This window comes from Cygnus olor, chromosome 1 (assembly GCF_009769625.2).
Source record: "Cygnus olor isolate bCygOlo1 chromosome 1, bCygOlo1.pri.v2, whole genome shotgun sequence".
Classification (NCBI taxonomy): domain Eukaryota; kingdom Metazoa; phylum Chordata; class Aves; order Anseriformes; family Anatidae; genus Cygnus; species Cygnus olor.
This window is the reverse complement of record NC_049169.1, coordinates 72,355,494-72,379,151: the sequence shown is the minus strand read 5'-3', so window position 1 is coordinate 72,379,151 and position 23,658 is coordinate 72,355,494. Positions and strand designations below refer to the sequence as shown.

General features: G+C 39.0%; 1 long non-coding RNA gene across 1 annotated transcript; it reads left to right on the top strand.

Moving 5' to 3' along the window:
• The first annotated feature begins 1,582 nt into the window (after positions 1-1,582).
• Positions 1,583-22,774, top strand: LOC121073586. Its single transcript, XR_005821823.1, has 3 exons — positions 1,583-1,671; positions 16,181-16,292; positions 20,745-22,774. It is a non-coding gene; the product is annotated as an uncharacterized LOC121073586 (long non-coding RNA).
• The last annotated feature ends 884 nt before the right edge of the window (positions 22,775-23,658 follow it).

The following is a 23,658-nucleotide window of genomic DNA, read 5'->3' as shown; positions in this document are numbered from 1 at the left end:
AGTTATAGGGGCAAATATGTAAGTTTACTTACAGACAAGCAGCATTTCTTTTGAAATATAATTGCTCTATTACACTATACTCCGTTTTGTGACAAAAATTCTACCTTCCTAGAAAATGGAAAAAGTTTCAATTTAGTTTCTTCCATTTTTATTCTTCTCCTTCAGCAGAAACTTGTGTGAGAATCCAATAGTCTGTCCTAGAAATAATGAGGTGCTTGCTGTGCTAGTGTTTGCTAATAATCGTTGTGGTCTTCATTTTCAAACAACAGTGCAGTTTCTTATTGAGTAATTATAGCTCTGTAGTATGTTGGTTTTTTTTGTTTGTTTTCTTTTGTTTTTCAGTCACACTTTGTACTGACAAAATTGAGTTGATCTGGCTAAACTTCATACTGTGTTGCAAGGGACATCGCTCTTCAGTTTCAGACTAACCTTTTCCAGTTCAGTCTAAATATGATTCTAATGTCTTGTCTGCACAGGGATATTTTCTGGAATTGTTATACCAATATAGTTATATGATGATATAAACCAATAGTTTAATACCTAGTGTGTTCACTCCTAGATTAATGGGAATCATTTTAGTACACCTTAGTTCACTTACTTGACATAATCTAAACAAAATAAACATAGTTTTAACTAAAATAATAATATCCAGAAAGTCATTTGCAGGAATTTTACTAATACTGTTTAAAACACTCCTGAAGTATTTTGTGGAACTGCGAGCATGGACAAGCCTGCTCACTTTACTTATAGCACCCCTGAACTGAATGGCAAATCATCCACCAACTTCAGTGGGATCTGGACTGGGATTTACATTTTATTTACTTAGAGTAAGTTGGCATCTCCTTTTGATTACAATTCTGTCATTTAAATGTAATATTGAAGTATGTGGGTTAAAAAAAAATCATAGTTAACAGCTTCAAGCCCTCTGATCTTTCTGTATGATAATAGTGTTTTTATTTTAATTTATTAGATATGGATCGTAAGGTAACAGTGAAGAGTATACATTCAAGAATATATGAAGAAGGTATATGTATGCTGGGACACACTATCACTGAGATTTATGAATTAGATCTCATGTCTATCTTACATTTTATCTGCTTTCCTGTGCTTATATTAGCTATGTTTACAGCCATGAACTGCAGTGAAGAATTAATTTCATATTGAAGAAATGAGTCCATTCTTAAGAGAACCACTTGCACCTTCTCCCACTTTCCTTAATAAGAAACAGAAACCTGTTGAACTTAGAGATTATGAAAATTACAAATGTGCTTACATCCTAAAATGTATTTGAGTAATTACATGGCAAGCAGTCATCAAATAGTTTCATTATAGGTCAAATGATAGTCATCTGTGGTAAGCCACCAAAAAGACAAAGAGGGAAGTGGTAAGGAGAGCCATCAGCATTCTTTAAAGGGTTTAGCTGAATGAATAGGCAAACTGGAGAAGACATTTTATTCTTTATTATTGTGTTGTCCTGAATGTAATACATATGTACATTCTTTTGACTTACGCTTCTCTTTGTATCTCATGCAGTGGTGAAATAATTCAGTATCAGTAAAAGAAAGACTTTTTTTTTTTATGTAGGAGTGGAAATGGTAACAAATGGACATATATTTTAGAGACAGCAACTCCTGGACAAAAAGAAAAGGCTGACACGGTTTGTAGGAGCAGGTAATACAGCTACAAGTTTTCATTTTACACATCAGTAGTGGCAGATCTAGTATTACATGAATGGCAGATCTAGTATTACATTATAAATGGTTTGAGACTACAACTTAGGATCCAGCTCTGCTTGTTAAATTCAGTACTAAATTCTGTTTTAAAAAGAGAAAAAGAATTTTACCTGTATATTCCTTTGAAAAGGACCAAAGGAAGAAAAATTTTTCTCATTTGGTATGGATATTTTTATTTCCTGTAGGCAAAATTTCTCTTAGTGAGAGCGAACAGTAAGAACCGTGGCAGAGCTTCTCTCTCCACTGAGTTTAGAGTGTCTGGTGTCTGTAGTAATCCATTCTAAGAAATACTGCCTGTTATACCCAAAGCAGCATGGCTCTGATCCCTGACTGTGGCAGCTAAGTACTTCTGCTAGATAAATTGTAAACCGCAACTTTCCCCCACAGCCTATCATTGATTTTTTTTGTTTCCTGGGTGAAATTTCCAGTCAGATTATTCTTTGGCTTTAGAATTTTCCATTCTAAAATCAATACAGACATGCAGCATTTTACTTTAAACTTAATCTTAGGGGTAAACTTTGTACATTTTGATAGACTTAGAAGTATGAAGTAAGATTCAGCAATGCTGAAATTCAGTTCTTGTTACAGTTCAGTCCCTGTAATCCTGTAGTCCCTGTTCGTCTTGGTAAAGCTTCAGCTCAAGAGACATATTCCTTTTTCTGTGAGACTCCGGTGGGTTGTTGTTCTGTAGAAAGGCAGTAACTGCAGGGCTATTTCTCTACCACACATGAGAGTGCTAATTCTTTCCAAAGTGTGCTAATAGTTGGAAGAATGATGAAGTACGGCATCCTGGGAATTTTGTGTTTAATTCATTCCCTCCCTATCTTTGTTTCTTTCAATGACTTACAGATTCACTTTCTTACGTGTCAGGGAAGAGTTCAATTTGAAAACCACTCTATATGCTTTCAGTGTTGCATTCACTATCCATAAGGTTCTCCACTTGGAATTTAGCTGACTGGTTGTGGCTAATGCCCACAACAGAATACAGTTCAATTACTTTCACCTTTATACCCTTGATACTGTGGTAACTATTGAAACTTTAGCGTGTTTTTTTATTTATAAAATAGGGAGCTGTGATAAAGGAATGCTTCAGGATCCTAAGTGCTGAATACTAAAATATCAATTTTTATATGCTCAGTCACCACATCTGAACAGACATAGGTAGGAACTTAACATGAAAGCAGATGGGAGGCTCTTCTTTACTGCTTACCTAATGAGTAGTATCTCTACAGCTTTTCCTAGAGATGACTGAGAAAGTAAGTCCTAACTTCTCATGAAGCATCCAATCAAATAAGCTTTTTGATATATGTAGGAGGGCATAGCTTTTCTATATTAGGTAGCATGGTCTCAGTTTTTAGGGGGTTGTACAGATGGACAGGCTGGAGAAGTAGGCCCATGAGAACCTAATGAGGTTCAACAAGGCCAAATGCAAGGTGTTGCACTTGGGCTGGGGCAATCCCAGGTATTTATATGGACTGGGAGAAGAAGAATTCGAGAGCAGCCCTGCAGAGAAGGACTTGGGGGGCCTGCTGGATGAGAAGCTGGACATGAGCCAGCAGTGCACGCTTGCAGCCCAGAAGACCAGCTATGTCCTGGGCTGCATTAAAAAAGGGGTGGCCAGCAGGGAGAGGGAGGTGATTGTCCCCCTCTACTCTGCTCTTGTGAGAGCCCACCTGGAATACTGTGTGCAGGCCTGGGGCCCCCAGCACAAGAAGGATGTGAAGCTCTTGGAACGGGTCCAGAGGATGGCCACTAAGATGATCAGAGGGCTGGAGCACCTCTCCTATGCAGAAAGGTTGAGGAACTGGGTTTGTTTAGCTTGAAGAAGAGAAGGTGCTGGGGAGACCTCATTGCAGCCTTCCAGTACTTGAAGGGAGCATATAAACAGGAGGGGGAACGCCTCTTTACTTGTGTTGATAGTGATAGGACAAGGGGGAATGGTTTTAAACTAAGACAGTGGAGATTTAGGTTAGAAATTAGGAGAATTTTTTTCACTCAGAGGTTGGTGACTCACTGGAACAGGTTGCCCAGAGAGGCTGTGGATGCCCCATCCCTGGAGGCATTCAAGGCCAGGCTGGATGCGGCTCTGGGCAGCCTGCTCTAGTGGTTGGCAACCCTGCCCAGAGCAGGGGGGTTGAAACTAGATGATCTTTAAGGTCCTTTTCAACCCAGGCCATTCTATGATTCTATGACTTCTCCAAAGTTTTGGTTTTGCTTCAATGACATGCCTTGCTTCTCTTCCTTACTTTATGTCTCTGAAAAGAAATGGTATTTGCCCTGTGCAAGGCACTTGTACATCCCCTGTAAGTTCTTCCCTATCTGAACTTGAAAAACAAGCTCTATTTTAACCTGAGAAAAGACATGGATGTTTCATGCATCTCAGAATATACAGCTCAGACAAGAACAGGGTGTGAGAAAAATCTCAAATAATTTTCTTCAGGCAGGATCTTCTGTGAAGCTATTTTATTCGCGATTGCAATGGCAGGCGTCCTGTCAATCAGGAGCGCATTTTAGTAAACAAATCATAACCTTTTATTCCCTATTACCCGACTCCTAATCACATCCCCTGTTTCCTCATTGGCTGAGTACTACAGGTTCACAAGCTACTCGATGCTCCTCTATACCATATATGTACAATTTCTCTTTTTTTCAACCCTTTAATTTCTCCTTTCTTATGTTTTGAGAACTTGTGACCTTTGTTTTACTGTTCTCACACCGCTCATCCTGTTTTTCTCAAGCTTCTACCTTATTTTGGAACAGTGAGGCCTTCTACTGTCCACTTATCTACTTAGCATTTCTCCTTATTATGACTACACAACTACCTTGGAATACAGAAAAGTAATTCTCTACTGCAAAAACACAACTTTGTTTCTCACAATTCCCCCCTCTTCTTTTCTTACTCCTATTGTTGTTTTTGCACCTCTTCACATACTGCACTCCTGAGTTTTTCCAACATTAAGGTGCAGTATTCTTCTTCGGATGTCACGGGGGATGATAGATATGCCGTTATTATTACAATACCAACAAATAGTTGTTTGAGACAATTCTATTCAGGTAATCACGAAATTAGTTTCTCCCAAATGTTTCTAAATCCCCAGGAATTGTCATCTTGAGTTACTCTATGTAGGATCTTGTTGTGTTTTTTTTTTTTTCCCAAATATTTTTGAGATCAGTCAAATTCATCCCATTTGATCTACATATATACAGCAACTAGTATTAATTACAGTGCACGCTCCTCCTTATGAGGTTATTAATAAATCTAATACTATTTGATTCTAGAGTACTATTTTTTCAAACTTATCAAACTTATTTTCTAGTTCTTCAATATATTTACAATATTTTTGCATTTTGAGATATTTACAGTAGCTTTTTCTAATTCGCTCACCCTTAATCAAGGTAAAAACCACCTTGCAAAACTGTAAAATGCTAGAGAATTTTACTAGAGGATTATCTGGAGTCCACTTAATTCTGCGTGTGGTCTCAAGGGGACTTTGGCTTTGTGGGTCTTCAATAATAGTTACATTTGGAATTATTGCCTCCAGGGTGCAAGCTCCCTTCCATCCTAGGGGCAACACCTTCCTGGCTTTATTACCACATAGCCAGTACCACCCCTTGCCATTTGGGAGAGGCCATCTGGTTACAGGATTCTCATGTTGTATCTGGTGTGCATTATGTATATTAGCATTCCTGTGGCTACCATATTCAGTACAGTATGGATTATTCCCTATTTCATGGATATTTCCACACCCAGGGTCAGTAATATTGTCCCCTGAGTTTTCTATCAATGTAGTTTTAAAAGGCACCTTTGATAACACAGTATGTTGTAGCCAGGATTATGTGTAGGGAACTCAACTTCAAAATCTATTCCTTCCTGGGACTGTGTATGATCTGTCATTTTTAGAAATTTAGAGAATCCAGACACAGTTGCTGCTGGAAATAGCAATCAGGGACAAGGCCTCTTCAGTCTTTCTAGGCATCTGGGTGCAAATCCAACAATTATTTCGAGATAGAACTCGATAGATGTTCTGGATTAATTGGAAGTGCTGATTTTTCCCTCCATCCTATCACTAATCCATTGACAATAGGTATTACTAAGATAAACTTAAAATACATCATTTCTATATATATATACACCCCTATAATAATTAAGAAATAATAATTAAGAAAAACAATAAAAATCACAAACTAATAAGGATTCTTCTGGATAAGGATTGAATACCCTCCTTTCTTTTTCTCCCACTTCCAAAGAGTGTTCCCTGGAAACACTCCAATTCTGTGTAATTCAATCCCTTTTACTTATTAATTCATAAAAATTCTTCTAAGGAGAAGTTAAAGGTTTACAATAGATAGTTTTAACGGTTTTAACCTTAAAAGTCTTTGTTAATGCAGTCTCTCAGGTATCAGGGTTAACTGATGCTTTTACCCAGGTATGAGTCCACCCTTTCTCAGTCGTTCTTACTGCCGTCTCAGTAGTCAGGAGCACTTGGAACAGTCCTTCCCACTCAGGTTGCAGTTTCAATTATCTCCATGTTCGCATCAGATCCCAATCTCCTTCTCAGAGTGGATGGATCAGGGCTTCCAAGACTGGGGTTTGAGCTAACAGTCCACGGGTCCTGAGAGATGACAAAGAGGATGACAGCCCGGGTATATAGTTCTTAAGAAAAGCATCTTTTGTCTCAAACTGAGGTAATTCATTCCCTTTGTCCATGTACAGCAATCCAAATAATATTTCATATGGTAAAACTCTCACATCTTTTCTTGGTGCAGTTTGAATTTGGAGAAGTGCCAAAGGTAAGCACTTTGTTTGGGGAAGCTGAGTTTCCAGAACTTAGCCAATTGCTGCTTACTGTCTGATCCTCTCCACCCTTTCAGAAGAGGAAGGATGCCAAGGAGTGTGAAATTTCCACTTAATTCCTACAGTCCACATTAGCCCTTGCAATATTTCTGACATAAAGTGAGTTCCTTGATCAGAGTCAGTATTTTCAACAATTCCATACCTGGGAGTTATTTGTTCTAAAATTACTTTAGTTACTATGTTCGCAGTAGCAGATACTGAAGGGAAAGCTTCCACCCACCCTGACAAATGATCGACCAAGACTAATAAGTATTTAAATCTACCTATTCTAAGGAGTTCTGTAAAATCTACCTGTACATTTTGGAAGCATTGAATTCCTGGTTTTTGCCCCCCCTTTGAGCTGACTGCGGATAATTTTCCTATTTATCTTTTGACATACTACACAACTCCTGCGTACTTGTTCAGCCAGAGTATATATATTCCTACACATACATATTGCCATAGCACAGCGTCACACGTTGCTTGAATTCCTCAATGACCCTCTTGATGTAAAACAGTTACTATTTGCCTCATTAGTACTTTATTCAGCATTTCTCTCCCATCAGGGAGTATCTGTTTTCCTTTGGACTTTGTGACTCCTCATTCCTTAAAAACCTCTTTCTCTTAAAACTTTTTACTTCTTTACGTTTTGGGTAGGGGTAGCTCAACAATTCCCTGAATCCTCTCTGTATGTATTCTTCATTCCCCCTCAGACACTAGATGCCCTAAATATTTGACTTCTCTTTCTATGAATTTTAATTTATTTTCCAATACTTTCAAGCCCTGTTTTCCCAGAAAGTCGAATAGCTTGTTAGTGGCTTCCTTCACAACTGTTTTCTCCTGTCCTGACAATAAAAGATCATCCACATATTGTAACAGTAACACCTCCTTTGGAGGTTGGAGTTACTCCAAAATTTGTTCTAGAACTTGCCCAAATAAATTGGTGGCCCTGTAAACCCCTGAAGTAAAATTGTCCATCTGTATTGCTGCTTCCACCCCATTTCAGAGTCTTTCCACTCAAAGGCAAATATATCTTTGCTCTCAGGGTCTGAAAGCATCCCATTAATAACACCATTATTCTAACCTAAAAATTTACTATTTGAATGCCCAATTTCATTATCAAATCCTTTCCCAACAAGTTAGTCCCTGCCTTGGGTACGTATAATAATTGCCCAGTGATCATTCTATCCCTAGTCTCAGCTTGGTGTCCCCAAAAAGTGGCACTGTTATCCCAGTCCCTTCTACCCCCATCACATTTAGGGTTTCATTAGTTAATTTAAGCCTTGATACTTTACAGGCCAGTAATGACCTAGTTGCCCCAGTGTATTGGGTTCACATGGCAAGGTTCTGGTAGTGGAGGGGGCTGCAGTGGTAGCCCCTGTGAGAAGAATACAGCAGCTGCCCCATGTTAGATAAGGGCCGGTTTCAGCTGGCTCCAAAGGGGCCCACCGCTGCCCAGAGCCAAGCCATGAGCAATGCAGTTTAAATCTCTATGAGAACACATCCAAGAAAAGGAAAAAAAACTGCTGCACAACAGCAGCTGGGAGAGTGAGGAGTGAGAAACCTCCCTGCAGACACCAAGGTCAGTGCAGAGGAGGGGGAGTGCAGTGCAGAGGTGCTCCAGGTGCCGCAGCCGAAGCCCCTTCGTGGCTCACAGAGAGGCCCCTGGTGGGGAAGGCAGACCCCCGGAGCCCATGGTGTACCACGGCAGAGCAGATCTCCATGCTGCAGCCCATTCAGGAGCAGCCCAGGAAGGTCAGCACCCCATGAGAGGGACCCCACACCAGAGCAGCTCCCAAAGAGCCCGTTTTTTGCTGCCTGTGGAGAAACCCACACATGACCAGCCCAGGAAGGTCGGCACCCCACAACGGAGCAGGGGGAAGAGTGACCATGAAGGAGCAGTGGAAATGAAGCACCACAGACTGACTGCAGCCCCCACTCCCGGCCCCCCCATGCCACTCAGAGCAGGGAAGAGGTGGAAGAGGGTGGATGGGGGAAGGTGCCCCCAGCTTGTTTCTTAGTTTCTCACTGCTCCAGCCTATCAGCAGTAGGTAATAAATTTCATTAATCTTTCTATTCTAAGTCTGTTTTGCCCGTAACGATAATTGTAGAGTGATCCCCATTGAGGTACACTTGAGGAACCCTTGAGGTACGCTTTTTCATATATCAGGGAACTAGCTTTCTGAGAAGCCCCGACTCCCCTATTCTGAATTTATAACAGCAACCTCTCCTCCTTCTTCCACTCCGGATACTCCTATTTGAAGTGGCCGGCCTGGCCACACTTAAAACATCTTCTCAAAGCCTGTCCCTGCTAGGATTTAGGCTGCAACACAGGTAGCTTTCCTTGTCTGCCATTCCTTCATCTCTCTTCCTCTCCTTTCCATCCTGGGTCCTCTATCTCCAACCCTCTGCCTCACTACCCAGTACACTGTGAATACCATTTATTTTGCTCTCTGCTTTTCCTTCTCATCTCCCCTCCTGGCATACACCTTCATACTACCCACACTGTTCACTCCATCCTCCCACTTTCTGGAGCTTTTTCTGCATATCTGGCCAGGCTTTAATCACAAAATGAACTTTAAAGAGCCCTTGGGCTACCAGGTCCTCAGGATTCATCCCCGAGTACTTTCTAATTCTGACCCTGAGTCTCTCATAGGATTTCTGTGTTGTGGGTTGTTATTATCGCAGTTAGATATGCAGATATTTCTGCTCTATCGGAATTACTCTTGGTCTGGGGTGGGGGGGTTAGTTCTTTCCCATTCTTGCATAGCTGCCTGCCGAATAATTCCCCTCCTAAACATTCTTCTCCAAGGAATAACATACTCAGGATTGACATTCCCCTCCAGGAATACAAATTAGGCCTTAGAAACAGATTTGACTGTTCTGCTAGGCCATCAATTAAAGACTTCCATTTCCTTCTTAAAACTCCTAACCTCTCTGCTGGGGGGGAGTGGCACTGGCCCCGCGTCAGCCCTGCACGGCCCCGAGGCCCCACCGGGACCCACCCTGCCTCTGCTCCTGCCGCTCCACACTCCCCAGCATGACTTCTCCAGGGACAGCATCAATTGCAGTCCCTGTCTCCCCTCCTGGAGCACCTGCCGCTGCCTCCGGTGCAATATTAGGATTATAGGGAGCATAACTTGATTCCTCCTCCGAAAACAGAACCTTATTGTTTACATATAAATTTCAAGCCCGAATTTTCATCAGACCCGTATTTTGGCCAAAATACTGAAGTTCCTTTTATTAGCTTTTCAGACCAGACAATTACACAATATCAAACCTTTTTTTAATTATATATATTTTTTAATCATTTTCCCTAATTTTGGGGTTGTTTTTCCAAATCTTTATCATTCTCTCCAAAGGGCTATCTTTAGGCACAATCCCGGGGTCTCCAACCCCACACTGCTGACTCTTGGAACCCTTAATCCCCAGCTCTTCCTGATGTGCTGCTGTGGACTTTACCACTCGCAGGATACCACACACCTTCACCTAGGATTAGGACAGAGGTGGGGTGTACTGCCGAGCAACTCACTTCACCGTGCTCGGGGTACCGTACACCTAAGGGCCCCAACCCCCCAAGACTCTCTTTCACTCCTCTCCTCTTGCTTTCGCTTCATCCCTCTCCAGTTGAGGGGACTTCGTTCATCCCCTCACAGGACCACCGAGCCTCGCAGATCGGGGCTTCACATTTGCTCCGCACTAAAAGTGCGTCTCATTCACACTCACACTCATTCACACCAGAGTCTCCCCGAACCCAACCCGAGGCAAGATACAGTAAAGTTTCCCTTACGTCGGTCCATGCACAGCTTCTGGGTCCGGGTTATCAGCAATAATCCCAGTGCCTGTTCCCGATCCGGACTGGACTATATGTGGGCTGTGTCTGTGTATGTTTGTGCTGGCCTCCCTTCTCCCCAGAGCTTTGCAGAGCCTGTCTTCAAATTAACAGTCTCGGTCCTTTGACGGCCATACTGAGATGGCCCACCACCCCCGATGGGACCGCTGAAATCAGCGGGGTGCACTTTCCTGTTTGTGGTGGCAAGAAATCTTCGGCAGGCGACAAGATCCTGGACGAGCCCCCAAATTTTGAGAAAAATCTCAAATAATTTTCTTCAGGCAGGATCTTCTGTGAAGCTATTTTATTCGCGATTGCAATGGCAGGCATCCTGTCAATCAGGAGCGCATTTTAGTAAACAAATCATAACCTTTTATTCCCTATTACCCGACTCCTAATCACATCCCCTGTTTCCTCATTGGCTGAGTACTACAGGTTCACAAGCTACTCGATGCTCCTCTATACCATATATGTACAATTTCTCTTTTTTTCAACCCTTTAATTTCTCCTTTCTTATGTTTTGAGAACTTGTGACCTTTGTTTTACTGTTCTCACACCGCTCATCCTGTTTTTCTCAAGCTTCTACCTTATTTTGGAACAGTGAGGCCTTCTACTGTCCACTTATCTACTTAGCATTTCTCCTTATTATGACTACACAACTACCTTGGAATACAGAAAAGTAATTCTCTACTGCAAAAACACAACTTTGTTTCTCACACAGGGTAGCAGTTGTACCCATTTGCTCTTGAAAATGGGTCTACAGACACATCTTCCCTTGAATTGCTTTGAGACTCCCTAATGAAATAATTTGTTTTTCTTTTTCCACTTCCCCTTGAGATTTCGTGGATGCTGTGACTTCCAGTAAAGCTTAGTATATGTGACTACATAAATACAATTTACATTGAGGTGCCTATTGGCATTCTGCTGGGCTGCTGACCCTGAGCTTGCACGCTGGTGATTCTTCAGCACCAGTTTCCTCTTCTGTGCTAAGGAGCCAGGCACGAACATCCAAATTCACCTGGAAAGCAAGTTACATCTATCTTACCAACGTAAATGGGACCAAGATATGGGTGACTTTGAAACTGGATATTCATCCCACACCGTTAAATTTTAAGTGTGCTCCCAGGCACAATTATAGTCCATGCAACTTCTCTCCTATACAATACTTGAGAATTTTTATTCTTCCAAAGTTCAATCTGTGGGCTTTAAAACCATCCGGCCTGTATGTGGGAGCTCAGTCGAGCTCTTCTGCAGACTATCTTACAGAATTCCAATGTGAAGGGCAACCTCATTTTCCTCACCCAGCTGCCCCTGTTGGCATGGTTCTGAGTTTACTTTTCTCTCAGTTATAAAGCCAGTGGAAGGTTGTGTGGGGAAGGGGTGTTCCTGCCAGCACTGGTTCATCATGCCAGTTTAATTGCTAAGTTACTAACTAATCATAAAACTTAAACTTAAGAAAAAAAAAAAAGAAAAAAAAAACACAACTGTGTATTTTGCATACAGTACTGCTCATCTTTTTAAACAAAAGAGAGAACTGATGCTTATTTGCCTTTTTTTTTTCAGCTCTGCTTGCACAGTATGAATTAACATTTTTAACTTGGTTGGGTTTTTTATTGTTGATGTTGTTGACTTTCATTTGAGACCATGGAAGGAATTTTGGCTTTTACCAAAAATGCCTAGTACATGCTGCATTTGTTCTCAAGAACCAGCTGTATACTGTAGCATTATTTCCAAGTTTAGAAAATCCTGCATCTTTGGTATGTGCTTGGCAAGTCTTCCAGTAAAGACAGTTCACAGCCACCAAGCAGCAATGACACCTATCTCTAATGAGGAGTCTGTAGCAGATGTGTTATCTCAGCCCCTCAAAGTTGAGGGGCTCCACTATTTTCTGCTTTTCCTCTGGGGGCCAACCTAAATTATAAAGATTTTTTTACACGGTGGCTGAAGAGAGACTATCTTCAATATGTCAGTAACAGAACAGAAAAAAAAGCCCAAGTCCTACCTTCCTATGGACAAACTCTGATGGTTTTGAAGTCTGTGCTATCTTCATCATAGAGAAGAAAGTTCATCATAGAGAAGAAATAAAAGCAGAGCAGCTCACACTGAGTTTGAGGTGTTGTTTTTCAAAGAGTGTAGGTCCTCAGGCCATTTCTAATTTTTCTTGAAGCAACTGTATTACAAAAGAAGAGCTGCCAGACAATTTTGAAAGATTTATTGTTATTTAACATAATAAAAATAAAATAAAGATAGGTAGCAGCAGAAAATAATTTATGAATAACTCTGAAACACTTTTCAAAAAGTGATTTGTAATTTTTAAAATATTGTTATGTTTATAGAGAATACATTGGATGTTGCTTATTTTCACCCTATTCAACTATTGCTTTACTAAAGTTAGTTGGTGGTCGTTTTTTGTTGTTTTTTTATTATTGTTCCTATGAGCAAAGTATTTAGGTTTGCTCAGATTGGTTATGGTGCATAGGCTCAGCCCATAAAATAAGAACAGGAGCAATAAGATGTCTTGCGTCCTTTCTTGTAGCTGGGTTAACTCCAAAAACTCAGGGCGAATTTATCAAATTAGCATTTGTTTACATTTCTGGCAGTTCTAATATTTCAGCCCATATCAGAACAGGATGACTTATGGTTAGGTGATTTGGGTAATGCTTTTATAAGGAAGTCATTATGCTGGAAAAGAACTGTAAACTGTCTAGCTAAGGACTAGGATTAGTCACTGGACCTTACAATTCTTTTATACTACATTCATACAGGCTTCTGTTGGGTCAAGCTACTTCCCTAAGCATGCATTTTGTCTCACATCTTTGGGGAAAAGAAAAGTTTGCAGGAGTGTTAATTATATCTGCATTACTGGGCTATCTCTTCTGATTTTTTTTTCTCCTTTAAAGCTTAGAATTTGGTCTTTGGCTTTTAGGTTTTCTTATATGATTTCCTTCAGTTTACAAATGTAATCTAGGTCACATTAGGAAAGTAAATTGCTTTCTGTATTTGTAGAAACTTTGGAAGAAATTAGTGTTTTGGCTAGGCAGCCCACAGTTTCTGTAAAACTGCCTTCACAACTTAGCAGCAATAAAGCTTCAGTTTGTGTTTTGTAGTGCTACAACTGGATTTAAAAGTTATTAATGCAAATGGCAGCACAACAAATTATAACAGGTGCTTTCCAGATGTTCTGGTCTTTAGCCTCCCCTTCCCTTTTCTTTTATGCTACACTGGGAATAGTAAAAACAAACCTGGAAAGGATTGTCCACAGGTTGGATCTGAGGAATCCCCTCAATGTTAAACATGCTGATATCAGGTTAAATCTGATAATGGACACCACAGGGCCAATAAAGTTCAGCAGTATAAATGCAAATCAGGCAAATAAAGCTCTTACCTATCTGTGTGTCTTATGTGTGAAATACAGCTATCTGCAGTGCTTGCAATGTTAGTTTTTCATCTCTGGGAACTGGTTTCCAGCCCCTGTCCAAACTGGAATAGATGCTATCAAAAAAAAAAAAAAAACCACAACAAAAAACCATGGTTTTCCAGCCAATGTGTGGAGTGGTTTTAACAGCTCTGCTAGAAACACAAGTGAAATTAAAAATCAGATGGTCATGGCCCAATTCTTAGTTGACAAAGTGAAACAATCTATGACCCATTTAAGAAAAAACGCCATGTTGATATTTTGAAAGAGAGGTAAAACAGATGTTGATTTTTCAGTGTTAGTGTATATGGTGCCTTTCTATTGTGAACCCATTAGATATCCCAAGATGTTCATATTGAGATTGGGCCAGCAATTGAATGGAGAATACTTTTTGTTTTGTTGTTGAGCATTTTACCATCATTTTTAACCCAACCAGTAGTGCAGTATCACATGAGCACATTGTCATATTGATGGGGCACATTGTCATATTAGCAACTCCTTGGTATCTCCATAGTTCTACAGAGTAGATAAAAAGAGCCATAAAAGCAAGAGTATTACTCCTGCAGTAATCATCACCTAATTTCCTTCTGCTTTTCATTGCAATCACAGTTGAATTGTTTCTGTGACATAAACCATCCAATGTGGCATAAACCATCCAAAGCAAAATTTATATTCCACTTAGGAAGTTAAGAACATAAATTGTGGGTTGGGAGTTACCAAACTCGCACCTACATGTAATACCAATGATATTAAGAAAGAATATAGATGCTCATGCTGCTGGTGTGGCTGTATGAGCATGCCTTGTGTGCATATGCACTAACTTTCAGCATTTTTAACTCCAGGACTTTTCAGAAGTTTTCATTTCATGTTCGGTAGACATTTGTTAGTGGTTTTCAGTAGTCTGTGCAGACATTTGAGTGAAACAGAGTTCTGTTGAGGAGTAGCATGGTAAGTGCTTCTTCAGAAAAGCTAAAATTGCTTGTTCATGTTTTCCAAACCTATCAAAAGAGACACTATTATATTGTTTGTTTGAGCTTTGCTATATATACATGAAGATGTTCATAGACAGGAGACCTCTGTGACTGTTTTCCCACTGAGGCTGTATGAGCGATTCTTCCTCTATATGTGTACAAGATTTCTTAAGGTTTAAATTCTTGGCCAACACCACTAATGACTGCAGTGCCAATTCAGAGAAAGAAGAGTGATGGAAAAGTGGAAAAACAATGATACCCTGGGGTTGTAGAAAGATGAGATCATTCATGGATACGTTGAATGCTAATATTATGTGACTGCTGATGACCACACCTTCCCAGGGGCAGAATCACTCACTCAGCTTTCAGTGGCTAAAGGGAAAAGTTTCTGGATACAACCTCTAAAGCTGCAAGAATTATTTGTCCAGAGACAGGTTCATTCTTGTTTGACAGATTTTTTCAGTGCTCAGTTTCAAGAGTAAGATGATCAAGGGGGTGGGGGTGTCAGTATGCCTTCCAGTAATTCAGAAATATGAACTACAGAAGTATGAAAAAAATAAAAATAAAAATAAAATAAACTACACAAAAATCTAAAGAAAACTCCTAAGAGGCTTGATGCACATTGTACACCTTCCTTTTGCATTGTGAGATACTTGCCTGTGCAGCACTTCTTCTCTCCACTTCCAAAACTGTAACATTATAAAATACAGCTGTGTGACCTAGAGGCTGTTTGGGATTTGCTCTTCTTGAGACATTGAAAGTGTTGTTGTAGAGAAGTGAAGATTTTGGAACTTCTGTAGAGCACTTCAGGGGTGATCGATGGTAAAACATCTGAGCATGAGGTGTTAACTTGCATAAGTACTCTTAAAATTTCGTTCCTGTCATTTTCACATGTACTTTTGTCCTTGAGAATCCTCACTTTGCACAGAGAGCTACACAATTGTTCAGTTTTAGTCTTTCTGCAGCATTTTTGCTGTTTTGTTTTCAGCACTAACTGCATAACTGATATCCCAGTACTTTAGATGGCTTGAAAGATGAACAGAATAGTTAGTTTACAGCTCTCTTTTGAGCATGACTTCTTAAGTAGTCTCTCTCTTATTTTATATACAGTACTATTGGTTAGGTTTTACGTGATGGTAAAATGCTGATCGATTAGAATGGATGACTGCTTATCAGCTTTGGCAGAGATTATACCATTTTTGCTTTTATTTATTTTTAAAAGCATATTTCATATTTATGTCTTATGCATGAACATAACAGTAATTTTTGTAGGAAAAAGAGTTAAGTGGTTTGGGGATATCAATAAAAACAAGCAAAAATTTCAAGACAGTTTTAAAACTCAAGCTTTTGATTCAATAGTAGCCCCTCATTTTATCCTATGGTGAATTTTCTCAGTGCCTTGAACTCAAAGTCAGAAGATTTCATAGAAGGGACTGAAATCAGAGTTGAAGGAGAGGAAGCAAAAAACCTTTTTCAGGCTCTGCACAAAGGGACTTCGCTTCAAGAGGTGGGGCTGTACGTCATGACTTTCTAAAGACCACACTGATAAAAAGCAAGCGTGCACTTTATCTTGTAAGACAGAAATGTAAAACTGGAAATACATGGAAAAGCCAGGAAAGAAAAAAAAAAAAAAGTTAAATTACTGAGATCTGTTATATCCAGGGAGAAAATAAAGAAGGAATCAAATGTGGGATTGAGATGGCATTTTGGTACCTTTATTAGTGTCAGTGGAAGAGAAGAACATCGGTGCAAGTGTCCTCATCATTTTGACTCTTTTTTTTTTTTTTTAATTACGTAGAGGTTACATGGGTACCCAGAGTGATACAGTGGAATGGCATCAAGTAATACAGAATGAAATGAAGACTGCAGGGGGAAGGCACGGAAAGCTAGAATTTGTGAAACAGTAATACAAACGTTAGCAGAAATTAGAGCAGGAGATATGATTGCTGAGGTATAAAGAAGCAGGAATGAAGCTAAAGATGTTGTTCATTGGCTCCATTATAAGAAGAGAGAGTTTGATGCAGGAATACATGGAGAACAAGTTTTAGAAATTCAAATGAAAAATCTCTGAGAAACAAAATAAGCAGTTTTTAAATGGTAGGGACAGATTTTTATTTATTTATTTATTTTACTTTACCTTACCTAAAACCAAACTTCAATAGCAGTTGCTTAGAACAGTGTGGTATATGTTTTCTGTAGATACTAGTTCATGAAATTACCCTTACTTTTGAGCTGAACTGCAGAGATTGTGTTTGCTCAAAGTAGTTTAGTTTTTAAATTCATTTCTGAGGCATAAACAGTAATAGTTTCTCCCAATTTAATGCATTCCTGCCGTTTACCAGTTCTTCATATTTATTTAAAGAGCTATAGGCAATACTTTTCTTGCATTAAATACACAATTCATTGAATAACTTGAAGAAAAAGTACAACTTGGTCCCATGATAAACATTATTTGCTAGTTGCTGTCTCATTAAACATTCTGGCTTGTTTCATGGTAGCATTTAGCTGCTGAAATTTTGAAAAATAACATGAAACATAACAGGAAGCAAGAGTTTGCCTTTTTTTTTTTTCAGAAGTGGCATTTATACTTCTGTTGCTCTAGTAAAGCAGTGTTTCTATGAGAAATCTATGAGTTAACAAACACAAAAGTCTATCCAACTCCTCATTCCTCTGTTACGTATGGGGCTTGAATAATTTTTCAATCAGGTACCATATTTAAGGACAAGACAAAAATTAGTCCTGATGTTGCAATATCTCATCAAGTGGGCTATGTTCTTAAACAAAAAATGTCTTTCATTATTCCATGATTTTTTGCCATCTTATAATATGTTTAGTGCAGGAAATTAAAAGACAATCTTACAGTTCGTGTTCGTCAAAGGGTTTTAAGACTCATTCATATTCTGTACATTCTGCAATCCCAAAAGTATTTCCTATTTCAGTTGCATTTTCTCCTGTAAGTCCTTGAATGATAGAATTAAAAGCCTACATCCACAGAGAAGATTTTAGGGGATGGAAAAGTGGGGTTAATTTGTTCAGGTGGTGTGATCATAAATTCTGGAAAGTTAGTTAGTCAACCTTTGATTTTTGACTGTGATCATGCTGTATAAAGGTGCCATCAGATACCTCACCATTAGATTTCTCAAGGAAAACAGCAGAGGTATCTCCTACAAGAGCTGGGGAGAAGACCCATGTGTTTGGTATGTTCCTAGCTCCTCCCTGTGAGCAGCAGCAGCCCATAACCAGCTAGGTCTCTGACAGGTACAGGAACCTCCGTGCTTGTCTAATGCACTTGGGAGAGGGTTTCCAGTGTTCTCCACCTGTGTTTCCACATCACAGACTGCAGCCCAGTGATGAGAGCAGTGCTGGAGTGTGTTAGCAGAGTTCTCAGTGCTGGACCCTGCTCCCCACGCCGTTTACGCATTCTGTCCACTCAGACTTTCATACAGGTTGCTTCCTAGAGAAAAAGAAAACAATGGCAGTGGACCTAAGGGAGGGAATGAGGACGAGAACTACCAGTGGGATTTCTTCTTGAAGAGTTTCTTATTCACTGGTCTGCAAACTTATGTTTTCCTAGTGGTCTTTTATTTACACTTGCCTCTGTGATAATCTCACATCTCTTTCTGAATAATAGCATGACTAAACAACCTTGCGAGTTTAATGTCATGTCCTCCTGGGTAAAGTACCTGTACCAATGGGTGCCTAATTCAAGCTGAAGGGAGAACAGAACCTTCTTTCCCACTTTCTGTGTACATAGTTAGGTCCTAACCTCTTATCTAAAGATGTGTAGCACCACAGATCATGTTTATTAGTGATAATAAGTGAGGCTGTTGTGTTTCATGATAAACTAAATGTGTTCAGGGAACACTGCTGCATGAACTGGCTACCTCATGGTTTCCTACTTTGCACATCCGAGTCTTAGACGTAGGAGTTAAGATGGTATCCGCAGCTAAAGAGGTGGTGATTATGGGGAAAGTAAAAAAAGAAAACAACACGAATATAAATAACTGAGTAGAAAAGAAGGTGTTGGTGGGACTGTTGATATTAAGATGTAGGCATAGGTTTTTGGAATTTGACTCCTAGACCTGAACCTCTAAATAATACCTGAAAGAAAGTTTACATCCTGAGTGCAAAGGGCGCTTACCCTGTTCCTTTGGGACAAGTCTCTATGGCTAGCAGTTCTATTTGTAAGAGATATAGAAGGGGGCCAGGGTGGGGAAAAGATCTATGTTTAAGTATCTATTTATATGGCATGTTGGAAACCAGCAATAGAAATTTGAAGTTAAACTTGGAACTATATTTCCAGCTATCCTGTACTTTAAAATGTTGCAATTAGAAGTATGCGTACTATAATGTTTTGCAATTTCGTATCCAGATTTATGCTGTATGTCACTAGCTGATTTGCACTCACATATCTGCACTCAGAGCAGAATTCTGATCTGTGAGAAGCTGGTAGACTTGCATTCAGTCTCTCCGCTGTATACTTACACACTTTCTCTCCCAAATGCGTAATTTTATGGTTTCAACTTTCAAAAATACCAGATCAGTTCTTTGTGGTGGCCATTTCTAGGTGAGAGGTATTTGGTGAAACCAAAGTTTGAGCTGTCTCAAAAGGGGAGAAGGGGTTTTAATAACAAGTTTGTATCCATTTGAATGTTGAGGCTAGAAGTTCTCAGTTGCAGTATTGCATGACGGTGCTGTGTCTGACTCCACGTCACATTTGAATTCCCTATGAACAAACAGGACTTTTATCAGGCCTGCACTCTCTTGAATAGTTAGTCTAGAAAGTGTTTGTAGGTTAATGTAGACAATTAATCAGGATTTTCAAATGAATTTACCTCCTGCTTGTAAACTGTTTAATCTCGTATCTAATTTTAATCTGCAACCTGTGTCCATGTGTATTGTGCTAAAGCACTTGAGGAGAAACTATGTCAGTCATTGTTATGTTACAAAATTAACCATACAAATTCACTTCAGGATAGTTGGAGGAGAAGAAGACAGGCTATGAGATGTTAGACTAAGATTCTTATACTAAGCAGCACTGGTAATCAATAAAAGCATGAAGCAGATTACTGCTTGTGAAAAGCATGGAAGGTGTAGCATCTGGAATTGAAAGAAAATTGCCCTCATTCAGTTGAGGTAAGCATGGTCTGGATGGTCCTCTTTATTGTGTAGATGATCAAGAAGAATAGGCCTTCTAACTGAGAGTGACTGTCAAGTTTACTTTAGGTTACACACATCTTACAGTTACATTTGGTGTCTTAAGGCCATACGTAAACTGTGATTTGTCAACCCTATGAACCTCTGGGATGAGGCTAAAACCAATTCTAAGTACAAAATCCCAGCCCGTCTGAAAACCAGAATCCATTCCATAGCCTCACACTGTCTTCTGAAAAAAAGAAGAAAAAAAAAAAAAGAAGAAAAAAAAAGTGGTTTTGTCAGCACAAGCATGGAATTCTGAAATGTCCCACTATCCTGGCTTTCTCAGTATGCTAAAGAGATTCCACATAGCCATGGCTAAAAGCTTTGAAAACTCATTTACTTTAAGTGTGATTCCTTCTCAATGGTCCTGTTATGTATCCAGTCAATAAGCATGGAGAGTAACTGAAATGGAGTTGATGATGTCTCACAGGGAAGGGGCATAACTTCAGTTGTAAATAGAGCAGTTCTATTTAACTGAAGAATTCTACTGTGTGCTGGTAAGTAGAAAATATCTGTATTTCAAAAGGAAAAATTATGCTCTTGAGAGACTAATAACGTACTGCTGAAACTCGCACTTGTAGTTACTTAATGGATGGATGTTTGATCTGTTGTAGCTACTTGCAATATTCTTTCCAGTCTTCTTCCTGTTCTTACACACCACTCTTCTGTGGTGTTGCTCACCATTGCTAATCTTGGCTTCCAGCTCTTTATGCTACTAGAATGAAGATTTTATTGCGTGTTTCACTTACCTGTTTTGCAGACGTCTCATCTCTTCCAGCCAGACTACTTTTGCCTTTAGAAAGGAGTGAAAAACAATGCTGCAAGAAAGAGGTGTTCCTGCACACAGGGGTTTATTACCTAAGAGATGTCTGATTCCATGAAATAAATATTTTATGTAACAAGCCCTTGGCTCTTAAAATGGATAGAGCTGTCTAACTTTAGCATAATAGATTGCATTGCAAGATGGTCTTTTACAGTCTCTTTTAAATCTTCTCCCTTATTCTCGGCAGAGATTGGGAGATGTTACTGCAGGTGTCATTTGAACTTTTAAACAATAATTAAATCTCATTCTTGTTTATCAGTTTCTTTTATTGTTGCAAAAGCTAACAATCTGAAATACTTTACGTTAGTTTTAAAAAAGAGCTTTTTGCTAGGATCTATTAATCATCTAAAACTTCTGAAATGCAGTGTTATCAAATTGCAAAATTTCACTCGTAGGTAGAAAATACTATTTAGTTTTGTTTTTTTTTTTTTGGATTTTCCTATTGCAAACTTCTGTGAAGTTAATGTAAAGATACCCAAACTGCACAGTAGATAGAGGAGGGCTTCTGATAATACAGTGTTTGAATACTACATGTTTTTCTAAGTATAACTACATCTGAAGTTGAGTTCTGAGTGGTGTTACTGGAATTTAATAACTTTAAAAAAAAAAAAACTTCTGGAAAAACTGAGCAAACAACAGTGTTTGTACTACTATTTCTCATGGAGATTCTGTTTTGATTCTTTCAGTCACTTCGTAAAAACTCCTTGATGTTATATATCAACAGGGGACTACTTTGTTTTTGAGTGCAAAAGCAATCTAGCATTCGAAAATAAAACCATAGCCATTAATCAGGATTTGAACAATGTATTTAAAATAAAGTAACACATAGTAGAAAAGGCAGAATAAGATAGAAAGGTAGAATAAATTTCATCTCAGTTTTTTATAGATTTGCGTCATAAAAAATAACTAATATTTATCTATTTATGAATAACCATGTGTAATCCAAAGATGCACTAAAATCTTGTGTAAGAAGATGTAATCTTGAAATTAGTACGACTGTAACTTAAAATAGGACTTCAAGACAATTCACTATCAAGTATGTTTGCCTTCAAGTTGCGGAAGTAGAAATCATGGTGAATATCTCAGAAAGTATTAGTTCTAATTTCCCCAGTATTTAAGGGTGCAAAATTCGGGGTTTTTCACAACTGTGATACAGTTATGAGAATTAATTAGCTTAATTGTGTATGTCATTACAGCAGTGACTTATAAATGTGAACAGAAAAAAAAAGGCAACCCAAACCCTTCTGATAGTTTCAGACATTTGGAAAGGTCAGTTTTCTCTTGCATTATATTACATTTCTCATAGTGTGGTCAGCTTATCCCTTTTGGCAGTGATTCTTATGCTAGTCAGATGTGGAATAGGGTCCTACAGAGTTTTATGCATCTGCCTAATATTTCCATTTCCATTATGGTTATGCTGCTTCTAGATACTTTACTTCTAAATTTGGTTTTCAATTACCGTCTTTATACTGTGACATCCATGTACTGAGAATTTATTTCTGTTCATGTGGAAGAAGCAGTCTTGCAAAACACTTATCAGATGGTCTGTGTTACAAATTTATATAACACCTACCAGCAGAAACAAGAATGTAGTCTCAAGAGCATGCAGGTATGAGACTTGCTTAAAAGAGATTGTATTTGTTATTTTTCATCTCAGGCAATATCCCTCTGTGGGAAAAGGCTGTAAAAATCATGGAGATTAAATAAATGTGTGTTTTTCTATAGAAATTATTTTAAAAGCATATACATTTCATTACCATGCTTTTGTTTTAGAGAGATTTAATTGATCATCTGTAATTCTGTAGCAGACCACCACGTGTAACTGTTGGTTGTTAACTGCATAATAAATGCTATAGAATATTTTCATGAGAGCTATTGTATGTATTACACTATGTAATGCATGTATGTTAGAATCAGTTATTAATATTTATTATTTTGAAAGCAGTAGGAAATGCTTTATTTGTCTTACTCTTTGCAGTTAGAGTTCATAGCAGTACAGCAGTATGTTTAAAATACCTCAGCTAGTCAGAATTGACCAGCAGTCTAAAAAGCACCTGAATGAATACTGTATTTTAACAACTCTTAAAGAAGAAAATGGAGGATGAAAAGTGACTGGTTTATGTTTTTATTTATATATATATACATACATGTACATGTACATATGCGTACATGACTTCATGACTGGAGTTGAATGCTGTGGCAAGTGCTGAGCAGCAAAGCTTCATAGGGTGCAAAGGAAAAGGCTTTGTTCATGGTGTGTACAGGCGTGATAATAGTACTTGAAGCAGTATTTGTGCTGCTAGTCTCAGTGATAAAGCCAACATGTTGGTATCTTCTACACGCATACAGCTTACTGTTTGTATGTTGAGGCACTGAGTAAATAATAAATACAAATACATTATTTGGAAAGAGAAGAAGGTGACTGGAAAACAGTCAGCATGGATTTACCAAGGTTACACTGATGGCCTTCTATGATAAAACAGCTGGATGAGGCTGTGGATAAAGGAGAGCAGTAGATGGCATTTATCTTAACTTTAGCAAGAATTTTTTTTTTTTACAAAGTTTCCCAAATATTCTTGTGTCCATTATAGGATGTTATGAACTGGATGGGTGGACGTATAGATACATTAAAAAAATGCAAACGGTTGGATGATTGGCCTCAGAGGCAGTGATTAATGGGCTGTACTCTAGCCAGATGTCAGTGACGAGGGAAACACCACAGGGGGCTCTCCTGGGACATGTCTAACACCTTCGGCAGTTACCTGGAGGAGGTGATGGAGTGAATGCTGATGAAGTTTGCAGCTATTCCTGCAGTTGTGGAGACCATTCTTGAGGGCAGAGCTACCATCCA